Raw genomic sequence first — 25,689 nt, forward strand, 5'->3', positions numbered from 1 at the left:
ACCTATTTGTTTTAGTCCGTTTGTGTTGCTATAACATAAACACCTGAGACTGGGTAATTTATAAAGGAAAGAGGTTTATTTGGCTTACGATTCTGGGACAGCTGCATCTGGCACGGGCCTCAGGCTGCTTCTACACATGGCAGAAAGTGGCAGGCAGCCGGCAGGTACAAGCAGATCGCATGGCGAGAGGAAGCAAGAGAGAGAGGAGGTGCCAGGGTCCTTTAAACAATCAGCTCTCGGGAACTAATAGAGCAAGAACTCACTCATTACTCCCGCCTCCCCCAGGGAGAGCATTAATCCATTCGTGAGGGATCCACCCCCATGACTCAGTCAGTTTCCAACACTGCCACATTGGGGATCAAATTTCTGCATGAGTTTTGGAGGGGACAACACATCCAAACTCCATCACTATTATTATTGGTTCTTTTTTGCTTATTACAATTCTTACTGTAGAAAATTTAGAAAATATGATATACAGGAAGAAAATTAGAGAGAAAAAAAGAAGGAAGGAAGACAAGTAGGCAAAGGACGGAGGAAGAACTACCCATAATCCCACTGGAGATGATGCTTGTTACAATTTAATGTGTATCCTTCCAGGCTTTTCTTTGTGTGTGTGTATTATGTGTCCTTTTTAAAAATCAAAATGGAATCATACTATTCAGTCTGTTTTGTAGTCTTTTTTCACTTTTGAACATATCGTGAATATATGTATTAAAATCATGTTAAACTAAATATAAAGTTTTATTGATTTTTATTTAATAGGTATATTTCCTTTACACTATATAAATATGAATTTATTAAATATTCTTACATCGTTGTGTAATACTTAAATATTATTAAATATATTGTGAATATATGTATTAAATATTTTTCCATGACGTTTAGTTTTTCATAGACCATTTCCCCTGTTTTTAGAAATTCAAGTTATTTTTCAATTGTTTTTTATTATCTTTTAAAATGCAGCTGTGAACATTCCTTGTAGTTAAGTCTGCTTGGCCCACACTTCATTTCCTTAGAATAAAGTCTTAAAAATTAAATTGCTGGATGTAAGAGTATCCTAATGTTACAACTTCTACTGATGTGTAATGAAACTGACTCCCACGAGGGTTGAATCAATTTATACTCCCACGGGCAGTGGTGAGAGTGCTCTGAGCCAGGACTTCAGTCCTCCTTATGGACTTGCTGACCCTATTTAGAGGGTGATAGTTGCTGCTGGCCCTGAGGTAAAAGGTCTGGTTAAGAAAAACCTTAAACACCATTCCAGGGATTGGCATCCTTCAACTGGAAGTAAAAATATGACAATATCAAGAGCTGCTTAGTTGCTGCTCTTGCAATAAGAAGTTCTACAGGTGGTAAGAGCATCAACCTGGCTCTTAAACTATTACAGAGACTTCGGGCTGTGCTCTCCCCAACTCCCACCCCATTATCCACCCCAAGTGTCTTTCCCCTACTCCGCAAGAATAGGAACTGAACACATCGAATGCAGATGGGTTTTCTGCCCCACCAGAAATGTGTTAAATATAAATATCCTCCTATCATAAATATAATACAAGTTATAGAAAACACTAACATTAACAGATATGTACAATGCAGAAAGTATAGGCCCAATCCCCAGAGATAAATACCAATAATTGGGACTATTTCTCAAACACACACGTGCATGTGTGCATGCATGCGTGTATGAGTACTTCAAAAAGTTTGTGAAAAAATTTAATTTAAATTAATTAAAATTTAACATAATCTGAATCATTCCATGAACTTTTGAAGACTCCTCATACATATATAAATTTATTTTTACAGAGGCTTCATTCTATATATTCTACTCTATACTTTTTACTTAGTAATGTATCTTAGACACAACTTTCCATGTAGATGAGAGGTTGATGACTTAGAGATTTGGCTGAAGTAATTCATTAACAGGAAGATCAATGCTTTGTTTATACTGTCCAGCAGTTCTAAATGAATGCTTAGAGGCTACCAACATTACAAAATAGTGTAGTTCCGAGGGGAAAACTCATAAACATATATAGAGAGCTATCTCACTTTTTTGAGTTCCTTTCAGCAAGTTAAATTTTGATTCTTTATCCTATGGTTTTAACTTATCAAGAACACCTCTCTCCCACAGCATCAGAAAAACAAGATTTATAATTTTATATTTCCTGCAGTTGCCTCATTCAGCAAATATTTATTGAGTGACTTACTAGGTGCAAGATCCTGGAGATTAAAAATTTATCGACACATTTACCTACTGATTTCCTTCCCAAGGGATAAGCTATTTTATAATGCTGGTGCCCTCTAAAAATTCTATGCTTTACTCAGGTAAGTTGACAGGATGAACAGGTCTTCCTGCTAATGATCTACTGAAACAAATTCTTTTTTTTTTTTTTTTTTGGTGGCTGGCTGGTACAGGCATACAAAACCTTGATCTTGGCGTTGTAACACTGCACTGTAGACAACTGAGCTAACCGGCCAGCCCTACTCAAACAAATTCTTTAAAACAGTGTTTGGGCACAAGAAAATTTTCAACAATATCCATTAAAATGAGAACATAGAAAAGCAGATTCAAATTATTACTCCCTATTAAATATATATGATTTATATTTTACATTCAACAAATGCTTTTTGATTGTCTACATGAGGTATAGCAATAGGTGCATAAAGAGGTAAAGTCCTATAGTTTGAAATTACATAGACCACGACATTTTCTTAAATTTTATTTCTATTATTAAATATTGAGGTATACAAAATATTATGGAGAATAATAATACCTACACTTACATATCTAACACCCAGCTTAAGAAATACAGCATTACTTCAGTTGACATCTCCAATATACCCTTCCTCACTCCCCAAAGGTAACTACTGTCAGAAATTTGGTATTTATCATTCTCTTAAACATTTTAGTACTTCTGCTATATACATATATATCCATAAACAATATATAGCACTTTCTGCAAGTTTTTAACATTTTAAACAAAATATCATGCCACTATTCATAACTTCTGCAACTTACTTTTTTCACTTATGTTCTTAAAAGTTACCCACATTAATACATTTCACTCAACCTCATTCATTTTAACCATCATATAAATAGACAGATGGATGGATAGATGGATAGACAGAGAGATATAGACAGACCAACTGATCAACCATTATATGAACATACTACAAGTTACCCACTCTCCTGTGAATGGGTATATAAGTTTTTTTCAGTTTATCATAATTCAAGCAATGAAGCAATGAAGACTCTTATACAAGTCTTCTTGTTTACTTCTTCTGGTGAACGGGGGCCAGGTGGACTGGAGGAGGAATCTGGGTTTTGGTGAGGTCACTGGCATCCACCGGGCCAGCGTCTCAGCCTCGCCTAAGGCAATGGCAAGGGGAGGCTTCTGGCCTGGAGGTGGGTGAGCCAGAGGCAATGGCGGGTGAGTGGTCTCAATTTGGGGGATTTTAGGTGGTGGTGGTTCTGCTGCTTTGTTCTCTTCTTTGGGAGAAACAACCATGGCTCATTTAACCTACGGGGGACTCGGCTGCGGAGATCGTTTCTTAGGTTGCTGTGCTTGTTGCTGATGCTGCTGGGCTGACTGCTGAAAGTCCTTCTGCTGGGGCTGGGATGGTTCAGAGCCTTGAGATGGTTGTGACTGTTTTACTTGTGGCATTGTGGTGTAGGCTGAAGAGATGGGGGCTGCTGCAGCTGATGAGGGGTGTAATGAGGCATCTGTTGTTTTCCTTTTGAGTAAAGATCCAGGATTTGGTGGCAGATGTCTTTGAAAATGTCAACTGGGACATCTTGAACAAACTGTTCCCACTATCACCTATACATGGCTTGGAGGACCACTCTTGTATTTTAAATTTGCACACAAGTCCTGTGAGATACACTTATTTCACTGCTACTGCTATGATCTCTGGTTCCCACTGCAGTGACAAGGTGGTACAGAGACTGTTATTTACAAATGTCTATGCCATTTGAAGCAACTTTTGAATTTTGTTTTTACTGCCTTTGAGTTCTTTTGCATATTTGAGTAGAAATTGGTATAGATATTGCACCTGTAAATCAAATTTTATGGTTCATAGTAATTCTCTCCAGAACCATTACTTCTTCCTTTGGGTCATCTCCAAACTGGCCAAATTGTACATTATTTAATAAACTACAAGCTGTTTTGATGATATCTTTACATTTTGGGGGGGGTTCTCCTACTTTCCCAGCCAGAAATAGGCAAGAAGCTCCTGTCACATATCTTGGGAATTGCTTAAATGAATGAAACATATAGAAGCGATGAACATAAATGATTCTGGTTTCCAGGGTATTATAGTGTAGCCCCAAATGTGTGCCCACATCAAAGATGAACCTCGGCCCTGCTTCCTGGTGGCACCGGGCCTCAAGTCCTTTGAGTTGTGAGGGTGTATAAGCCAAATCTTTCTTATCCAAGTACCAACGTGGTTTTGTGTGGTCCAGGTTGGCAGAAGTTATTGAACTGCTTGAATTTTCTTTATTCTCCTTCTTTTATTGAAGTAGACTTGTTCTTTCCAAACAGTTCTCTGAAAATGTTTGAATCCTTGCTGTCGTTAGCCAAACTCCAAGCTAATGATCTAGTATAGGTCCTTTTCAACTCTGGGGCAGAATGAACACGTTTGCTTCAGACAAGCCCCTTAGCTACGTCTCTCCTTGTTGACTGCAGCCATCTTGGATACACAGTTCTACTCTCCACTTCTAAAAGTTCAACTTTTTTTTTTTAGCTCTCACATGAGTGAGAACATGCAGTATTCATCTTTCTGTGCCTGACTTACTTCACTTAACATATTGTCTTCCAGGTTCATCCATGTTGCCATAAATGACAGGATTTCATTCATCTTCGTGGCTGAGTTGTATCCTATTGTGTATACGTACCACATTTTCTTTATCCATTCATCTGTCAATGGACACCTAGGTTGATTCCATATCTTGGCTATTGTGAATAGTGCTGTAATACACATGGAGGTGCAGATATCTCTTTGGTATGCTAATTTCCTTTATTTGGATAAATACCCAGCAGTAAGATTACTGGATTATAGGATAGTCCTATTTTTAGTTTTTTGAGGAATCTCCATTACAATTTCCATAATGGCTATACTAATTTACAGTATTACCAACACCGTGTCCCCTCTCTCCACATCCTCACCAGCATTGTTATTTTTTGCCTTTTTGATAATAGCCATTCTAACTGGGGTGAGATGATATCTCATTGTGGTTTTGATTTGCATTTCCCTGAAAATTATTTATATTGAACATTTTTCCATGTACTTGTTGGCCATTTGTACGTCTTTTGAGAAATGTCTATTCAGTTTATTTAAATCAGATTATTTGGGTTTTTTGTTGTTAAGTTCCTTGTATATTCTGGATATTAATCCCTTGTTGGATGAATAGTTTGCAAATATTTTCTCCCATTCTGATGTTGCCTCTTTGCTCTGTTGATTGTTTCTTTTGCTGTGCAAAAGCTTTTTAGTTTGATGAAATCACATTTGTCTATTATTGCTTTTGTTGCCTGTGCTTCGGAAGTCTTCTCCATAAAATTTTTGCCCAGACCAATGTCTTGGAGGGTTTCCCTGTGTTTTTTTCTAGTAGTTTTATAGTTTCAAGTCTTAAATTTAAGTTTTTAATCCATTTTGAGTTGACTTTTGTAAATGGTGAGAGACAGGGATCTAATTTCATTCTTCTACACATGGATATCCAGTTTTCCAGCACCAATTATTGAAGAGACTGTCCTTTCCCCAATGTATGCTCTCAGCATCTTTGTCAAAGACCAGTTGGCTGTAATGTGGATTTATTTCTGGATTCTTTATTCTGTTTGTATATTGACTTTGTATCCTGAAATTGTTTCTCAGTTCTAAAAGTTCTCTAGGTTTTTCTATATATTGGATCATGCCATCTGCAAACATGGACTATTTGACTTCCTCCTTTCCAATTCGGATACTCTTTGTTTCTTTCTCTTGCCTAATTGTTCTGGCTAGAACTTCCAGTACTATGTTAAATAGGAGTAGTAAGCCTCCACCCAGAAGCAGGCAAGACAGCAACACCCTAGGTCCTAGGCAGGAGCCAAGAGCAGCCTTCCCCTCCACCCAGAAGCAGGTGAGACAGTAACATCCAGGGTCCTAGGCAGGAGCCAAGGGCATCACTCCCCTCCACCCACAAGCAAGAGAGCATGCCAAAAACACCACTTTCACATGGGTGGCCCACCAGAGTCACTGTGATAGCCACAACTACCACAAAAGAGGCTCAATGCCACAGCAGTAACCACAGACATCATGCAGGCAGTCCACCGGACACTCAACTTCATTGACACAAGGAGAGTCACCAGCAGAGACTGGAAAAAGAAGAGGACATCTCTCTCCTCAAAGCCCACTCCAGACTGGTAGAAGAAGCAGCTGCTCTACAAGATGACCAGACATCAACACAAAGATACTAAAAGTATAAAAACCCAAGAAAATATGACACCACCAAAAGAATACAGTAATTCTCAAATAACAGATCCTATGGAGCAGGAAACCCTTGAAATAGCAGAAAAGGAATTCCAAGCAATGATCTTAAGGAAACTCACTGAGATACAAGAAAACTCAGACAACATAATGAAATGAGAAAAAATCCAGTATATGAAGGAGGAAATTTACAAAGAGATTAATACCTTTAAAAAAATGTAGCCAATCTCATGGAAATGAAAAACTCACTCAACAAAATACAAAATACAACTGATAGAATAAGCAGCAGGCTGGAATAAGCAGAAGAAAGAATTTCTGATCTTGAAGATAGTATTTTCAAAATAACCCAGGAAGACAAAAAAAAAAAGGAAAAAGAAATTTTAAAAATGAAGAAAATCTAAGAGAGCCAGCAGACAACCTTTAGCACACAAACATTTGAATCAGGGGTGTTCCAGAAGGGGAGGTGAAAGGAAAAAGCATGGACAACCCATTCAATGAAATAACAACAGAAAACTGCCCAGGTATAGGGAAAGACATGGACCTTCAGAATCAGGAGGCTCAAAGATCCCCAGACAGATTCAACCCAAAAATATCCTCTCCAAGACACATTATAGTCAAACTACCAAATCTCAAAAACAAAGAGAGAATCTTAAAAGAAGCAAAAGAAAAGCATCAAGGTAGCCCCTATCAGAATAACAGCAGACTTCTCAACAGAAACTCTACAGGCCAGAAGAAAATGGGATGGTATATTCAAAATACTAAAAGGAAAAAACCTCCAGCCAAGAATACTATACCCAGCAAGGCTATCCTTCAGAAATTGGGGAAAAAATAGTGTGTATTTTCCAGACAAACAAAAACTGCAAGAGTTTACCACCACATGACCAGCCCTGCAAGAAATCCTCAAGGAAGTCCTACATCTGGAGTCTGAAAAAAAAAATTGTTTTTAATTTTAAAACTCAATTCTGTTACTGGAAAACTTTAATTAAAATTAAATTAGTTAATTAGCTAACATTATCCTGAATGGGGAAAAGTTGAAAGCTTTTCTTCTAAGAACAGGAAAGAGACAAGGATGCTTACTCTCACTACTACTTTTTTTTTTGGCCACAAAACAAGTCTTAATACATTTAAAAAGACTAAGGTCATAGAAAATAATAGAAAATATCTTCTCTGACCACACTAACAGAAGAAAATTTAGAAAATTCACAAATGTGTGGAAATTAAAGAACACTCTCCTAAAATAAACAATGAGTAAAAAGAAAAATCACAGGGTAAGTAGAGAGTACTTTGAGATAAAAATCAAAGTGCAGCATATCAAAATTTATAGGATGCAGGGCTCATGCAGTGCTTAGAGGAAAATTTACACTTGTAAAGACCTATATTAGAAATAAGAAAAATCTCAAATCAGTAATGCAAACTTCTACCTTAAGAAAATAGAAAAAGAAGAGCAAACTAAATCAAAAATGAATATAAACATGAAATAACAAAGATTACAACAGAAATATATGAAATGGGGAATTAAAAAGCAATAGGTATGTATATTAGTCAGGGTTCTCCAGAGAGACAGAATCAATAGGATATGTTATAATTATACGAGAGGGATTTATTAGGGGAATTAGTTCACGTGACTATGAAGAAAAGTCCCACGATAGGCTATCTATAAACTGGATGCCAGTAGAGTGGCTCAGTCCAAGTCCAAAGGCCTCAAAACCAGGGAAGCTGATGGTGTTCTTGGTGTAAGTCCTGGAACCCAAAAGCTGAAGAGTCTCGAGCTCTGATGTCCACGGACAGGAGAGAAGAGCGTATCCCAGCTCCAGCAGATCAAGAGAGAGAGCTTCACCTCTTTCCTCTGTCTTTTGTTCTCTCTGGACTCCCAGAGGATTGGAAGTTCCCACCCACATTGATGGTGGGTCTTTCCCACCCCCTCCACTCAGACTCTCATTCTAATCTCTGCTGGAAACATTCATGGACACACCTAAAAAGATAGCTTTACTAGGTTTCTCAGCATTCTTTCATCTAACCAAGTTGACATCTAGAATTAACCTTCACAGTATGTGAATCTACTTTTTAAATTGTTGATGCTCTCAGGGAAGAAAACAAAACAAAAAAGAATAAAAAACATCTTTATTGAATGTTTTAAAGGATAAAGATACTGAAGGCATGATGAATACAAACAATAATAAAGAAAATTAGCATTATTAAGACAGGCACTGTGCTAAGTGCTCAGTATCAGAAGATTAAAACCACTCCTCACTTCAAAAACCTTACCATGGGTAAGTCCAACAAGTAAGCAAATAATTGCAATACAACTCAAAAGAATTATAAAGGAGAGGTATTCAAGGGACTACAGAAGTACAGAGGAGGCTGCAGATAGATTTTTTGAGGGAGTCATTGAAGGCTTCAGTGAGGAGAAAACATTTCAGTTGAGCCTGGAAGGATAAAGAGGAAACTTCCAAGTGAAGACAAGGGAAGAGTGGCATACCAGGTAGTGGGAACTGCACGAGCAAAAGCCTGGGCCTCTGGAAAATTACAGCGTGTTCAAAGACTACAAGAGAACATTAATGGAATATGATGTGGGCATTAAAATTACTAGTCATTGGTCATTCTAGAATATTCAGGTTAGTCCAAAAATACGTATCAGGGGCTATGTGCTAGGCACTGTACTCAGTTCTGCCTATACCAGGTAAAGTAAGATGGCATTGTGCACCATGGTAGAGGTATATTCTAGGTGCTCTGGGGACAGTGATGAGGGGTGCTCCCTAAACTTGAGGTTCAGGCAGCCTTCTTGGAGAAGATGAAACCCAAGCTGATGTCAAGGAGAAACATTTGAAATAATGGTCCAGAAGAAGGAAGAACACAAAGCATCATGACCCTGTAAGCAGTGGTTCTCAAAGTGTGGACCCTGGATCAACAGCATCATCAGCAACTGGGAGCTGCTTAGAAATGCAACTTATTGGGCTCTAGTCTAGACTTACTAAATCAGAAACTCTGGGGGTGAGACCAAATAATCTGTTTTAACAAGGCTTCCAGGTGACTCTGAAACATGGTAATTTCAGAACCACTGTTCTAAAGGAAAAGCCTCCCTTATTAACCAAAACATAAATCTTCCATGTTAAAGCTTCAGAGAAACTCTCCAGGTGTGCACTAGAGAAGAGAGGAGTGCTGTGCAAGCTAGAGGTTCTCCTCTAAATTTCACTTCCCTTGGAGTTTTCTCACTCTGTCTCCCACCACATCACATCTCCCTTCCCCTTTAAAGCCTCAATACAAAGATACGACAAAACTTCTTTTCCCTATTTATACTTAGCACAACTAAGGAGAACTTGAATTTTCTAAAGGAATTAAATTGTGATTTGAATGTCGGAAGGATATTACCTTTGTTCTTGGTCTGGAAATGAGTCAAGGAGGGCTAGGTGGTGGTAAATCAGGGGGCAGCAGCCCTGTATAGGGAGACATGATGTTGGATAGGCAGGAAGCCAGGCCAAGTACCTGACACATGGTAACAACTCATGTAATTTCCTTGAGTATTTCTATTTTACCTTCCTCAGCAGATAATATAATATGCACATGGTAAAAGATATATACCAGTCATGATATGTGGTAGGCTAAATAATGACCTCCAAAGATATCAGGTCCTAATCCCTAGAACCTGTAAATGTTACCTTGTGTATCAAAGACTTGGCAGATGTGATAAAATTAAGGATCTTGAGATAGGGAAATTACCCTAGATTATCTGGGTGGGCCCTAAATGCAATCACAAGTATCCTTATAAGAGAGGCACAGGTAGATTTGAGGACTGACAGAAGAGGAGAAGGCAATATGACCATGGAGGCAGAGATGAGAGTGATGTAGCCACAAGCCAAAGAATGCTGACAGCCACCAGAAGCTGGAAAATGCAAGTAATGGATTCTCCCCTAGAGCCTTCAGAAGAAATGTGGCCCTGTCAACACCATGATTTTAGCCCAGTGATATTGATTTCAGACTCCTGGCCTCCAGGAGAGAACAAATATGTATTGTTTTAAGACATAATATACCATAAATTAGTTGTAATAATTTATTATAGCAGCCATAGGAAGCTAATACATTGTGCCTATAATATTCATATCTCATTTCCAAATGAAACTGCCCCAAGGTCAGCCCCTGCTAAAGGGAAGTTTCACAGTACTGTTTGAACCATGTGACTACACCCTTATGTCCACAGCTGATGGGACAGGGAGGGTACTTGCAGGGAGAACTCCTCTCAGGGCTGGACAGTGGCTCTGCCTGTTGTTACCTATATGCCCACAGTCAAATTACTAAATCTCTGTACTTCAGTCTCCTCAGATACACAGTAAGAGTAAAAATAATACCTTCCTCACTGGGTTGTTTTGAAAATTAAATGACTTAATAAATGTAAAATACTTACAATGACTGACACATAATAAGTACACAAAAAAGTCCCATGATGTGATGTCATCTGGCACACACAAAAAACGAACTAAGCCAACAGAATTCTCTCTTAGGAATTAAAATACAGTATAAGGGACAGTAGGAAGCAGCTCATAGAGGGACATGAAGCTGAAATAATACATGAAAAAAAAGAAAAAAGAGTTATTCTCTCTTCAGAAATGAAATTTTACCGGGGCACAGTGGCATGCACCTGTGGTCCCAGCTACTCGGGAGGCTGAGACGGGAGGATCACTGGAGCCCAGGAGTTCTTGGCTATAATGCACTACGCCAATTGGGTGTTCATCCTAAGTTCACCATCAACATGGTCACCTCCCAGGAGAAATGAAATTTTATCAAGGATAAATATTGAGAATTAAAGTGTAATATGGCAGAAGACAAAGATCTGGGGCTAAAACACTATCCTACCAAATCCTGGCTATCGCAAGTGAACTTTGAAAAAGATACATAAATTTGAGCCTCAGTTTCCTGTATCAAATATGTAATAATAATATCCACATGTCAAGAGTTGGAGAGTGACAAAATAATATAAGGTAGATGAATGTCACTGTCACAATGCCTAAGACATATTTAATTGCTTAATAGTTGCTTTTGTTCTAACTTAAGAAAGTTACCTCAGAATATCCTAAAAGCCTTCTATTCCATATCTGGAGCTACAGCAGATTCCTCCAAAGACAGCAATTCTTCCTAGAATGCTGAAGACATTGACAATCCTCCCCCATGCTCTCCTCACCAAGTGAAGAATGCTCAAGGTCACTTGGATCAAACCAATCAGGTTCTCATTGAGGGTATTCACAGAGTCCTCAATCCTCTGCCACTCACTGTAGACAACTGTGTAAAAAAGGCCTGCATTATTGACCAGGCACCAGAGTCCTAAAACAATAGAAGCCAAATTGGCAGTTCAATTTCAGACAAAAATAACAGACTGTTTACCTTGACCAATTTTCCTGCTGAAAACAACTAAAAATGTTAGGGAGAATATATTTTTAATATTCTTAAATGCATCTATCAGTTAACAAGAAAGTTTTTAAAAAGTCAGGCCAAAAACTAAGGGAAGGCAGAAACCTAGAGAGGGTAAATAGAGCATTGATTGCTGGCTTTTGATTTGAAGGAATTTGCCAACCAGTGTGAACCTGAGCTTCAGTATTTGTAGCCTCAAAAAATATAGAAGTCAAGAGAGGAAGTCTAGGGCCCACCTAAGGTAGGGAGTCTAATAAAAGACACTCCCTTCATTAAACGGAGATCCTAAATGGCTATACTCTCACTTTAAGGGTGAGCTAGAAAGTCCTTCCAAAGGATTGAAAGTAAAATGATCTGCCTTGAACTTTTGTGTTGGGGAGAAGAAGAAGAATCTCCCCTGAGGAATCAACTGTGAGCCACTCCTCATGGAAGTTTACAGCCCAAATTCACACTAACTGGGTTGTCCAAAATACCTCAAGCTAAGGGCTCTGAGTGCTCCTAGGCACCTGAGAGAAGTAAATATAGATTCTCTCTCCAGTAATCTATCTCAGGCCTCAAGGTATCACCAGAGAGAGTTACTATAAAAAGTAGCAGATCATTGTCACAAATCACTAAATGCACAAGGAAACAAAGCATCATATGCAAGAGGCACAGAAGCAATAGACAGCAGAAGACTCACAAAGACTTCAGATAGTAAAAGCCAAAAAAAAAAAAAAAATCCCCAGCAGTATAAAAAGGGAAATCCACAACTAGACACACCAAAATAAAGCTCAAAAATCAAAGAAAAAAATAAGAACAAAGAAAGAGAATATCCTTAAAGAGCCTAAAAGAAAAGACAGATTATTTTAAAAAGAAAAACAATAAATACAATTAGGCTGACAACGAGCTTAACAACAACAACAGGAGCCAGAGGACAGTGGACTGGTACCTTCAATGTGCTGAGAGAAAATAATTATAAACTTAGAATTGCATATCTAACAAAAATATCTTTCAAGAATGAAGGCAAAATACAAGACATTTTTTTAAAAAGAGAGATTCCCCCCATCCAACATCTTCTAAAATTTAAATTCTAAGAAATGTATTCAGTCAGGAAGAAAGTAATTTCATTTATTTATTTACTTACTTACTTATGGCAGCTGATCTGTATGGCGATTCACACCCATGACCTTGGTGTTGTAAAGAAAATAATTTTAGATGGAAGATTCAAGAAAAGAAAGAATGATGAGCAAAGAAAATGGCAAATAGGGGATAAATTCTAAATAAACACTACATTTTGTAGGGCAAAAAAATAAAACTAAAATATACAATAGCAATAGCATATATGTTGGGAGGGGTGATTAGAATTCAAGTGTTCTGAGGACCTTGGATTACTCAGGAAAGGGATAAAGATACTAATTTTACACTTGATAAATTAAATATCTAGTTAAAAATTCTAGAGGTACCACTAAAGAAACAGAAACAGAGTATATTGCTTTCAATTTAGTAGTGGGAAAAGTGGAATAAAAAATCCAATCAATTCAAAAGAGGAAAAAGGCAACAGGAAAAGAAATGGGACAAATACAAAGCACGAATAAGAAGAAAAAAATCCAAACATCAATAATTAAATAAGTACAGATGAATGAAATGTTCTAGTTAAAAAACAAAAGTTGTTACTCTTGTTGTGTGCAAAAACAAACAAAATACAAAAATTGTCAGGCTGGACTATTTCTTATATCAGCTATATGCTACTTACAAGAGATTCATATAAAATATGGAGATACAGAAAGGTTGGAAGCATAAGGATTGAAAAAGACTCTGAGGTGACAAGTCTTTGCAACTGAAGGGACAGTAACATAATACACTGAGAAAAGGACCAGAAAGAAAAGCAGAACTGGTAAAGAGGAGACAATAAACTTAAGTGTGAGGAGTAATAGATAATTTAGAAACCAAGGGCATAAAGGTAATAGATAAAACTATGAGTAGATGGGATCCATTCTACATTTGTTGTGCCCTTAACATGTACCAGGCAATGTGCCAGAAGCTGGAAATACAATAATGGGTAAGAGAGGCCCATATGCTCAAGGAGCTCAGGGTCTAACAAATGGGAAAACAATAACAATACAACAGAAATAAACAGTTACAAACAGCACAGAAACTATAACTACCTATAACTCTTGACTCTGCTTGGGGGAGTTAACATCCCAGACTGGAAGTAATATTTATCAATTTTAGACATTGTCAAATGACTTCCTGTTATGGTATAAATGAAAATTTAGGGCTTGTCAGTTAGCTCAGTTGGTTAAAACATGGTGTCATAACACCCAGGTCAAGGGTTCAGATTCCCATACCAGCCAGCTGCTGGCAAAAAAAGAGAATTTAGCCCTCTTGCACCCACCACATTGTCACTTTCTTCCCTTCTAATCCACACAGTGCTGTCTGGTAACTTTTCTTTAACAAGTTTTGAAGTTAAACCTAGAAAACACCTTCATAATCACAACGCGTAAGTGAAGACCTTTGGCTCTTTGCTTCAGGCCTGACGGCCATCCTGGTCTTCATCATTGCTTGTAGCTGTTCCCCCATAAAGATCTTGAAAAGCTAAAACTGCTCTAACTGACCACGGCCCATCCTGTCTTTGGGGTCTTTCCCCTCCATCCCTCCCTCCCTTCTACCTGCCTCCTTCCTCCCGTGTGCCTTCCTTTTCCTCAGCCTCTATTATTACAATTCTCTCATGGCTTCACTTACCTCCTATTCAGTGTGGGTCTCATGGTTGCCCACTTTAGGGGTTCTCCACTAGCACCCCAAAACCTTCACCACCCACATTCTCTAGGTGCCAACGGCTAGTTGGTGCTAGAAAAAGGCCAGAAAACAACCTAGTTATTTCTACAACAAATCGATGCTACCCTGTCTCAGCTAGACCCTCACGATGCAAGGCAAACCCTCTGTGTGCCTGTTTTTGACTCCTCCCTTATGTTTTCCCAACAATACCTGTTTCACATCTTTACCAACCTTTTCAATTTCCCAACTTCACGTTCATCTGGCTCTCCTTCCACAGATGAGTGTGCCTTTTGCTTCCTGGCCGAAATCCAGGTCAGTTCAACCTCCGTCCTCCCCACTTCCAAACCAATGGCCTGCTCACTCTAATTCATACCCACCACATTTTGCCTGTCGCTTCAGGGGTTTCCAGGGTCCACTGAGGGTATCTCTGCTCTAAATGTCTTTATATTGCCCTCTATCCTCCTCCTTTTGTCTATCCTCCTCCCTAAGACTATCCTACCCTGCCACCCCTTAAATGACCATCCTACCCCATATGGCCAAAATATTCAAAGAGCATACACAAAGAGCCTCTGTTTTCTGGCCACCCACGAGCTCCCCAACCTCTTGCACTTCATCTTCTATTCCCATTATTCTCTGGAGACTATCTCAGAGTTATTATAGAGTATGTACAATTATTATGCTCATTTTTCACATGAGGAACTGAGGCACAGATTAAGGCAAAAATTTAAGTACCTTTTCCAAGGTCAAGCAGGTAGAGAGAAGCAGAGACAGGATCAAATCCAGGGTGCCTACCTGAGGACTTGTGTCTAACGGGTATACAGCTCTACCTTTCCCCTGGAAGACCTTTCATAGTCTGGCCCTGGCTTATTTTTCCCCCTCAGCTCCTGCCTCTCACAGCAGCAAGCCATGGTTTGATCCTTCTGACTACCCATTTTGGGGAATGTTTTCCTCTCTTGACTTCACAGATGCTCTGTTCTCCTGATCTCCCACTTCTGTCTGGCCAGCCCCTTCCTTGTACACCCTAAATACAATTTCCCCAACATTCTGTCCCATACTTCTTCCCTGACTGCTCCTCACCCTGCTTGGCAATCTCATCCCCTCTTAAGGCTTCAGCTGTCACCTCCACATAGCTGCCCAAAACTATATGCCCACCTGACCATTTTCTGAGGCTCTGTCCTGTATTTCTAATTTCCTTCAGTGTGCTCCAGCCAGATGTTCAGCCAGTTACTAAATATGTCCAGGATAGAACTTATCATCCTCTCTCTTGAAACCGCTTCTCTTCCAATATTCCCTATTATTTATTTGTATTACTTTCCAGTCTTAAGGCTTTCACACTTCCACTTTCTTGCATTTCCTCATTGACCCATACATTCCCTCAGGAGTTTAGCTCCATAGTAGCTGGAGCACCTGTCCCCTCCTATTTATTCCTATGGTGACTTCCCATGTTCAAGCCTTCAACACTCAGTACCTCTTGCGCAGCCTATCACAGAAGCTTTCTCACTATCCCCACAGTGTCATTCTCACTTCCTCTCTCATCCACACAGTGCCACCTGTTAATTTTCCTAAAGCACAGCTCTGCTGATGTCACTGCCTGAAAAGCATCCAACCTACTAAATAAAACCTAAGTCTAAATCCCTTAGTTAGTTGCACAAGGCCCTCCATGGTTGGGACTTGACATTACCTCTCTCTCCTCCCTCTCATACAGCCTATGTTCCATCCAAACCAAAGAGCTTTAAATGTGCGATTTGCTGAGCCTTGAGAACAGGTGATATTTGCCATGGAAAGATGAGGAACAAGGGCATTTCAGGCAAAGGGAATGGTGAGAGTAAAGACTTGGAATATGGAAAGTACAGAGCACAAATAAATGTAGATACCAATGAGACCACTTGGCTGATTCCCTGCCTACTTTTCCTTTTCTTCCTTTCAAAAATCCCTTTGCATGAGCTCCCTTGCCCCAACCCTATTTTGTGGGTCATCAGGATAGACTCTAAGGCCAGATTGCCTAGGTTCATTTTTTCTTTTCTTTCTTTCTTTTCTTTTTTTTTTTTTTTTTTTTTTTGGCAGCTAGACAGTACAGGGATCCAAACCCTTGACCTTAGTGTCACAAGGCTGTGCTCTAACCATTTGAGCTAACCAGCCAGCCACCTGCCTGGATTCAAAATCAGGCTTTACCATTTACTTGTTGTACAGCCTGGGGTAAGTGAATTAGACTCTGTACCTGTGTCTTATCTTTAGAATGAGAAAAGGACACCTCGGTGATTTGTTGAAAGAGTTAAATGAGTTAACACATGTAAAGCACTACATAATTATTAGATATTAGCATTATTTTGGTTGTTGTTGTCTTATTATTGCTATCTTAGGCCTTTCTCCCTGAGCTCTGCCTCTCCTGTTGGGCTTTCAAGGAGGGAAACTTCTCCATGGGAACTTGTACTATCTGGTGTATAAAGCCACCACTTTCCCACAACATGTGAAACTCCACGTATTGCAATATCCTTAAACATTTCTATCAGCTCTTTATCACTATGCTGGACAATAATAGTTCACCTTCACTTTCTTAAGTCTCAAGAAGAGGACCTCTCTCTCTGCAATATGGTGTATGGCAAAGTAAGGAGTAGCCTTTAGTCCCTTCTTTGATTAAAGCCTTCACACCTGGGTTTGTCTACTCACTCCAATCAGTCTAGTCATTGATCCTAAGAGAGAGTCTATAAACAGCACATGGCGCCCTGAACTGATTTATCATAAAGTCATCCTTTTGTTCCCATATTGGGCATACAGACTAAATATTATTCAAGACAATAATCGTTTTTTCACAATTAGATGCTACTATGTACCCACCATGTTTCAACTGAAAAAGGATGACAGTGTCAAATGTTGGCAAGGATGTGGAACAATTGAGCACTACTGTTGAAAGAGTAAGTTGATTCAATCAGTTTGTAAAAGGTTTGTCCTTATCTATCAGAGCTAAAGATCCACCTTCCCTAAACTCATGGATTCCACTATTATGTATATAACAACAATGAAATATGTGCACACAGGCACCATAATATGTGTTCGCAACAGCATTATTTATAATGGCCAAAAGCTGGAAACACCAAGGTCCAGGGTTCAATCCCTGTAACAACCAGCTGTAAAATAAAATAAAATAAAATTAAATTAAATTAAATTAAATTAATAAATAAATAAATAAATAAATAAAATAAAATAAAATAAATAAAATAATAAAATAAAATAAAATAAAATAAAATAAATAAAATAAAATAATGGAAAAAACCCAACATCCACCAACAGAAGAATAAATACAGATATTCTATTACAATGACAAAAATGAGCAAAACATACAGCTACACATACATGAATGAATCTCACAAACATAATATTGTAACACAGAAGAACACATATTGTATGACTCCATCTGCGAGGTCCCTGGAACTGAGAACCTGACTTTTAGAAAGCCCCCACCCTTCAGTTTGTTTCTCTAAGTTTCCTTCTTCAAGGTCTCTGCTCCCCTAAGTCTCTGCTCCCCAGGAGCAGGCTGAGCAGGCTGTAGCCAGAGTGCAACATTGTAACTGCTTCCCCAGCTAGCCCAAGGTTTCTGTCTCCCCAAGTCTCTGTTCCCATGAGCAAGTTGTACCCAGAATGGAACATTGTGACCATCTTCCTTGGCTAGGCCAGATGATAATCTTAACCCTATAAAAGAAGACACCCAAGTGCTTCTCAGTGCTGACGCCGTTTTTCGGCTCGGCCTGATAGGTCCACTTGCTGCTTGCTAATAAAATCTTTTCTTCCTTTACCTGGCTAGCATCTCCTTCTGTGGTGACCTTACACCATCTACATAAGGTTTTTAAAAGGCAAAACTAATCTACATTGTTAGAAATCGTATTAGCAGTTACCTTTGGGGACAGGGAAGGGGTCAACAACGGTGGGAGGAGGTGTTAAGGGCTGACTGTGGTGCTGGTAATGCTCTATTTCTTGACCTATATGGTTGCAACAGGAGTGTTAATTTTGACAAAATTGATTGATCTGTGTGTTTTAGACTCGAATTAGAAAAATAAAAATAACTCTTTGAACAAAAAAAAAAGAAAAGAAAAGGTCCGAGGAAAATCACTTCTGTATTTGTCATAAAATTCTTATTCTTACACTGTGTATCTGTACGCTGTGTAACACCCCACACGATAAATCTTGTCATGCATTTAGTACCAGGAAAGATTTTGTCTTTTCTAAGTAAATAGTTTACTACGACTATTTTAATATTACCTAGTTCTTCATATTATCTTAGAAATTCAAGGCCAAATTTAATGTTCAATCATAGTAACTCCATTAGCCCTTGTAGACAGCATTTTTTCTTCTCTTCTTTTCATCATTTTGATTTTCTATTTCTTTTTGTATTTCTATTTGCATTTTAATAACCTTATTGTATATGTGTCTCTTAGGTTACCACCTGTTGTCCTTCCTCAGCTGGAGAATGAGATCTGGTATTGCCAAAATGAAAAGCAGAAAGAAAAGAGCTGCTCTGGCCAGCCAGAGAGCTTCCTGTATTCTTCAACCCCATCCTCTAATTTAAATTGGAATACTAGGATGCAAATCCCCCGCTGGAGTCAGCGAGGAGGGAGGCAGGGCAGGCTAATTTTAGCAGAGCCCAATGCCAACTTAAGATCAACTGCTCCAAACTGGGGCTCTCAGACACTTTGCTGAAATATTGCATCTGCTTTGTGTCTTCGGCCCTGCAGTCAGAGTTATACATATAGATAGATAGATAGATAGATAGATAGATAGATAGATAGATAGATAGATAGATAGATAGATAGAGATAGAGATAGAGATAGAGATAGAGATATTTTTTTAAGATGACTGGTAAGGGGATCTTAACCCTTGACTTGGTGTTGTCAGCACCACGCTCTCCCAAGTGAGCCACGGGCCAGCCCTGAGTTATACATATATTTTAAATAACAGCTTTATTGAGATATCATTCACATACCATGCAATTCACCCTTTTAAAATGTACAATTCAGTGGGTTTTAGTATACTCACAGAGTTGTGCAATGATCCTCACCATCTAGTTTCAGAATATTTTCATTACCCCCAAAAGAAACTTTGTACCCCTTAGTAGTCACTTCCCATTCCTTCCTCCACCCAGCCCCTGGCAACCACTAATCCACTTTCCATGTTGTTTTAGTCCATTTCGTGTTGCTATAACAGAAATACCTGAGACTGGGTAATTTATAAAGGAAAGAGTTTTATTTGGCTTACGATTCTGGGACAGCTGCATCGGGCCTCAGGCTGCTTCTACTCATAGTGGAAAGTGGCAGGCAGCTGGTGGATACAAGCAGATCACATGGTGAGAGGAAGCAAGAGAAGAGGAAGCAAGGAGCGGGGTACCAGGGTCTTTTTAAGCAACAAGCTCTCCTTGGAACTAATAGAGCAAGAACTCGCTCATTAATCCTTCCTCCCCCAGGGAGAGCATTAATCCATTCATGAGGGATCCGCCCCCATGACTCAATAGTTTCCAACACTGCCACATGGGGATCAGATTTCCGCATGAGTTTTGGAGGGGATAACACATCCAAACTCTATCACATGTCTATGAATTTGCCTATTTTGGATATTTCATATAGATGGAATCAAACAGTTGTGGCCTTTTGTAACTTATTTTGTTTAGCGTAATATTTTCAAGGTTCATCCCTGTAGCATGTATCAGTACTTCATTCCTTTTATGTCTGAATTACATTCCATTGTATGGCTATACCATATTTTGTTTATCCATTGATCAATCAGATATTTAGGTTGTTTCTACTTTTTCATGCTATTATGAATAATGCTGCTATGAGTATTCATGTGCAAGTTTTTGTATGGTCATATGTTTTCAATTCCCTTGGGTATATGTCCTAGGAGTGGAATTGCTGGGCCAATTGGCAACTCTATTTTTAACATTTTGAGGACATGCCAGACTGTTTTCCAAAGCAGCTGCACCATTTTACAATCACACAAACAGTGTATGAGAGTTCCAATTTCTCCACGTGCTCACCAACACTTGTTACGAGTATTATCTGCCTTTTTTATTTTAGCCATCTTAGTTGGTGTGAAGTGGTATCTCATTGTGGTTTTGATATGCATTTCCCTAATAACTAATGATGCTGAGCATCCATATTTTCACATGCTTATTAGTCATTTTGTTACTGAATTAGGGTCTTGGGTCCCAAAGTCATAGAAACAAACAATGCATCCAGCAGTAAAGAAAGCAACACTTTATTAAGAGAGGAGATAAACTTATGCATAAGAGAGGTAGCTACAGAGAAGCTAGCCCCCAAAGGGGAGCTGTTCAGGGTCCTTTAAAGGGAAAGTGCTTAGGGGTGCAGACGAGTGTCATCATTCTGCACCTCTGGAGGTGGTCCATTCTGTTCTTCCTGGTTGCATCATAGGCATATGCTCAGTTAGGGTTTTAGTCCTTGTACCTGCTCAGTAGGTCCAAGATGGTGGTGGTGCTCATTATTGCCATCCCAGGAGGATCATTGTAATGGTCACCTTGATACTTTGTATGCATGCAAGAATTCCTAAATGGGTCTTAAGGTTAATCTGTAACTTAATTTTTACAATTACAGGGAAAAGAAAGAATGGGTAAATAATGATAAGCTTTAAACAAAGCTAACAGTTATATTTTAACAAGCCTTGGGGAAGGGGTTTTGCAACTCAGTGAATTTCTGTTCCCCTCTTCTCTCAGTTTATTTTATCAAGGCAGCTACTTTTATCAGGGCCATGAAGTAATCATGCACACTGGGAGGGTCTCATGACTGAGGAGTGGAAAAGTAATAAAATGTCCTCTGCAGGGAAAATGGAGTCAGTTTGGTTCACAGGCCTAGCCCTATCCTGTCTCAATTTGTTTGTCTTCTTTGGTGAAATGCCTGTTCAAATCCTTTGCCCATTTTTCATTTCATATTGGATGTGAGAAGTTACAGTAAGACCCTATAGTAAAACCTGGCAACTGAAAGAAAATGAGCCGAGATGCCAGGTACCATTCAAGCTTTATTTAAAAAGGAAATCTGTCAGGCTGTGCTCAAAATGGAGGACAGCAGCTAACCTAGGGCGGTGGGAGCTTATATTGGTATGTTGGCGCCAAGAGCTGGGTGATGTAATTCCAGGGTGGGGATTGAGTTAGGTCATGGGAATGGAGAGTTCTGCGCGTGCAGGAACGCCAAAAGTTTCGTTTTCTCCAAAACCATGAGGCTTCTTATAAAAGAGAATGGGGAATGGGAGGGGAGGAGGTGGACGGTGCCATTTTGTACTTGGGCTTGTCTAAAATGCTGCTGGTTATGTTGCAGATCTATTATTCCTGCCTTTTAAGTATAGGGAAAAAGGGCAGAGGCATTCTTCTGAAGCTATTCCCTGCTGGAGGTGGCCAGAGAGGAAAGATCAGGTAGAAAAATCAGACCAAACAAATGCATCCTGTTGAGTTTCCTGGGGGGAGGCCGTATTCTTCCCAGTTTCTGACCTGGAGAGGCCAGTATCCTCCTCCTCCCATGAAGAGTTCAGTGACCTTTTGGCATGTGTTCCTGTAAGAAATTAGAGAAACACCAAAAGAGGCAGGGACTGAGAAGAAGAAGCCTATCGTGGTTAAGGGTCCTGGTAAAGTTACCAGCCAGGGGGTCCATTTCCACAGCCCACTCTAATTGTCCCAGGAGTCTGCAGCAGCCTGTCTCTTTTTGGCCATCTGGTTGCCGGATTTGTTTGTGTAAAAGCAGCATTCCTCCCCTGGGAATAGACAAAGCTCTCCCTTCTCTGCTGTTAGCAGGTCTAGGCCCCATCTATTTTGTAGAACTAGTTCTGCCAGTATGTTTGTTTGTCGTGTGTACAGCTAATGGCATCTGACTGGTCGTAACACACAGCAGGAGCGTGTGGCAGGGGTGAGAATATCTTTTGGGAGAATTCCCCTCTAAGTCTAGCTAATGCCTGTGGCCCCATAATCCACCCAGATCCTGCAACCATTACATGGCTTCACATTGTGTGCAGGAGGTAGCATGTGTAGACGGTATAGAAGCGAGTAGGAGAAAGAAGAAGGCTAATTGGGTTAGGAGAGAAAAACGGTGCATAATAAAAAGAAAGAGTAGAGAAGAACCTCGTCTGGAGTGTAGTCGCAGAGGACCCCTTGCCAGGCTAATTCGGTTACCCACTCAAGGATGTCTTTAGTACTGGAAGTGGTGGGTCGGGACCAATCTTGGAGCAGCTCCTGTGTGAAGGACGTGAAACGGGCCTGCAAGATTGGGAAGATAATCGCCAGGGGGAAGATCATCCTTCTTCTGGGATTGGAGGAAGAGCGGAGGTCCTGGAGATTTTCAGTTTTGTGGGTCCTAAAATGGACAAAGTGTAAGGAGATGTCAGGTTGGGGGTTGAGCAGAGGGACCCCTCCAGCCTGGTGTTAAATTCTTTGGGTAAAGTCTCAGGTGCTAGTTTTACCAAGGATAAGTGATATCAAGGGGCCTTTCCTAGTACTTTCACTCGTGGGGGTGGTGAGAAGTACTGTATAAAGCCCTTCCCAGCATGGCGAGAGGGGCTTTGGGATTCAGGTTTTAATATACACTTGCTATCCCAGGCTCAGTTTTAAATCTGAGGGGGTGGTGGGGAAAGGATGAGGTAATAGAAGGTTGGCCTGTTCCCTAAGAAAATCCCTAATGAGCGAAAGAGTAGGGAGATACTGGCCTAAAGATGATGAGCTGGAAGGGAGAGGTGTGAGAGCGAAGGGTCTACCATACATAAGCTCAAAGGGGCTGAGGCCTGTGGGTTTGCAGGGGGCAGCCCATAGGCGAGTGAGTGCTAGCGGGAGAAGTTGTGTCCAGGGGAGGTGAAGCTCCGTGGACAGCTTGGTAAGGTGTGTTTTAATGAGGTGATTAGCTTTCTCTATTTTACCCGATGACTGGGGTCGATATGGTATGTGTCGGTTCCATTTGATATGCAAGGCCTGTGCGTTGAGTCGTGTAATCTGGGAAACAAATGCCGGGCCATTATCAGACTGGAGGCTGGTGGGCAGGCCAAAACGAGGGATGATTTCTGATGTGAGAGTGCATGTTACCAATGCTGCATCTAAAAGAGAGCTCCCTACACCTGCAGACTACCCCCCCCCCCGCATGAGAAACTGTTGACTTTTTCATAGAAACAGAAAACAATTACACAAAAACACAAGCCATACACAGTGAATTATTACATGGGAACAGGAACCATACACAATGAAAACTTCTACGCTTGATTGCTCGAATGTCTCCTCGGCCTCTGTGACCTAGCTTGCTCTGTGCAACTGGACCAACACATGTGCCAATGGGATGTAGTTTTTGTCTTTAAAAATCCCACAAGACCAAAGACCGAGGCCATTCTTCCTTGGTTGCTCCTTGGGAGATGGACACTGGCCAACTGAGTGAATAAACTGCCCTTTTCTGCACGAGTGGTGTAAAAATGCATTTCTTGTGGGAGGGTGCCTCACAACACATCCTCTGAGGTGGAGGGGAAAGCCTCAATCCAACCAGAGAAAGAATCTACTAAAGTAAGAAAATAACATGTTTTCTTGTGGGGAGGCATGTGAGTAAAGTCAATTTGCCAATCCTGGCCAGGAGTGTATCCTCTGGCCTGATGGGTGGGAAAGGACCAGACTTGGAGGCCACCTTGATTGGAGCAACGGGTAATCAAAGGACAGTTTTGAGTGATTTGTTTTAGTAACTTGGCCATGTGAGGAGAGTAATATAAGGGCTGAAGAAGGCATAGTAAAGGTTAATAGCCTATATGAACTGAATTGTGGAAACCTAAGAAGATTTGTTCAGCTTGTGTGGTAGGGAGGACATAGCTACCAGAGAGAGTATACCAGTTGTCCTTCCTCTGTGCTCCCAACTGTTGGAGGTGTTGTATTTCTTGGGGTGTGTATTGGGGTAAGAGTGTAGGGGCCATGAGAAGGACCTGAGCAGGAGAGGAAAAGTGGGGCCTGGTGATTGACCAGCCTGTTTTGCTGTTAGATCCACCAATTTGTTTCCCTGGGCTATGGGATCGTTGGAGGTTTGGTGTCCTCTGCAGTGTATAACCCCAACCTCCTTTGGGAGTTGTGCAGCCTCAAAAGTGTCTTGATAAGATGCCCGTTTTTTATGGGCCCCCCCCTGAGTGGTCATGAATCCTCTCTCCTTCCATATGGCCGCACAGGAGTGTAGGATGTGGTAAGCATACTTAGGGTCAGTGTATTTATTGACTCATTTGTTACTTGTTAGAGTGAGAGTGCAGGTGAGGGCAATGAGTTCTGCCTGTTGGGAAGTGGTGTTAGGGGGAGGGGGGCAGCCTCAATAGTTTGTTAGATTTACTATGGCATAACCCACCTGGGGGGTGGGCGTGGAGGTGGCACTCCCATCTATGAACCATGTATGTTGGGGCCGCATAATGGGATGGGGGGAAATGTGTGGAAAGGGATTGAGAAAAAGGTCTAAAGCCTCCATGCAATTGTGTTCTAAAGGTCGTGAGTGTTTCGGAAGTAGGGTAGCTGGATTTAAAGGAGGGCAAGGTTTGAAAGAAAACTGAAGAGTTTTCAATGAAAGTAAGGTAAATTAATTGTAAGGGGGAGGGGGAAAGAAATGACATGGCCTTGTGACTGATAAGGTCTTGGAGATGATGAGGGGAACAAATGACCATTTGTTGTCCAAAAGTTAGTTTAGAGCTTTTCTGTGTTAAAAGGGTGGCTGCCACCAAGGCCCATAAACAGGGGCCCCATCCCCAGGCTGTGGTGTTCAATTGTTTGGAAAGGTATGCAACAGGGGAGAAGATATCTCCCACTTCTTGTCCCAAGACCCCAACCACCAGTCCTTGGGTTTCAGTGACATATAGGATAAAAGAATGAGATAGGTTTGGGAGGGATAGAGCTGGGGCTGCAAGGAGAGCAGCTTTTAATCACTGGAAAGGAGAATGAATGGGCTTTGTGGGGTCTAAAGGAATGGCAGGATCCCATTTGGCTGCCTCATAAAGCGGTTTTGTTAGCACACCAAAGTTAGGAATCCACACACAGAGATATCCTGCAAGCCCCAGGAAAGACAGAATTTCACTCTTTGTAGTAGGAGTAGGGAGTCCAGA

General features: G+C 40.3%; 1 pseudogene; it reads right to left on the bottom strand.

The window, feature by feature from the left end:
* Positions 1–3,267: 3,267 nt before the first annotated feature.
* The window catches only part of LOC134391669 (cyclin-K-like), a 41,901-nt pseudogene continuing 19,479 nt past the window's right edge, over positions 3,268–25,689 (bottom strand).

The sequence above is a fragment of the Cynocephalus volans genome, chromosome 12, assembly GCF_027409185.1.
Source record: "Cynocephalus volans isolate mCynVol1 chromosome 12, mCynVol1.pri, whole genome shotgun sequence".
Lineage (NCBI taxonomy): Eukaryota > Metazoa > Chordata > Mammalia > Dermoptera > Cynocephalidae > Cynocephalus > Cynocephalus volans.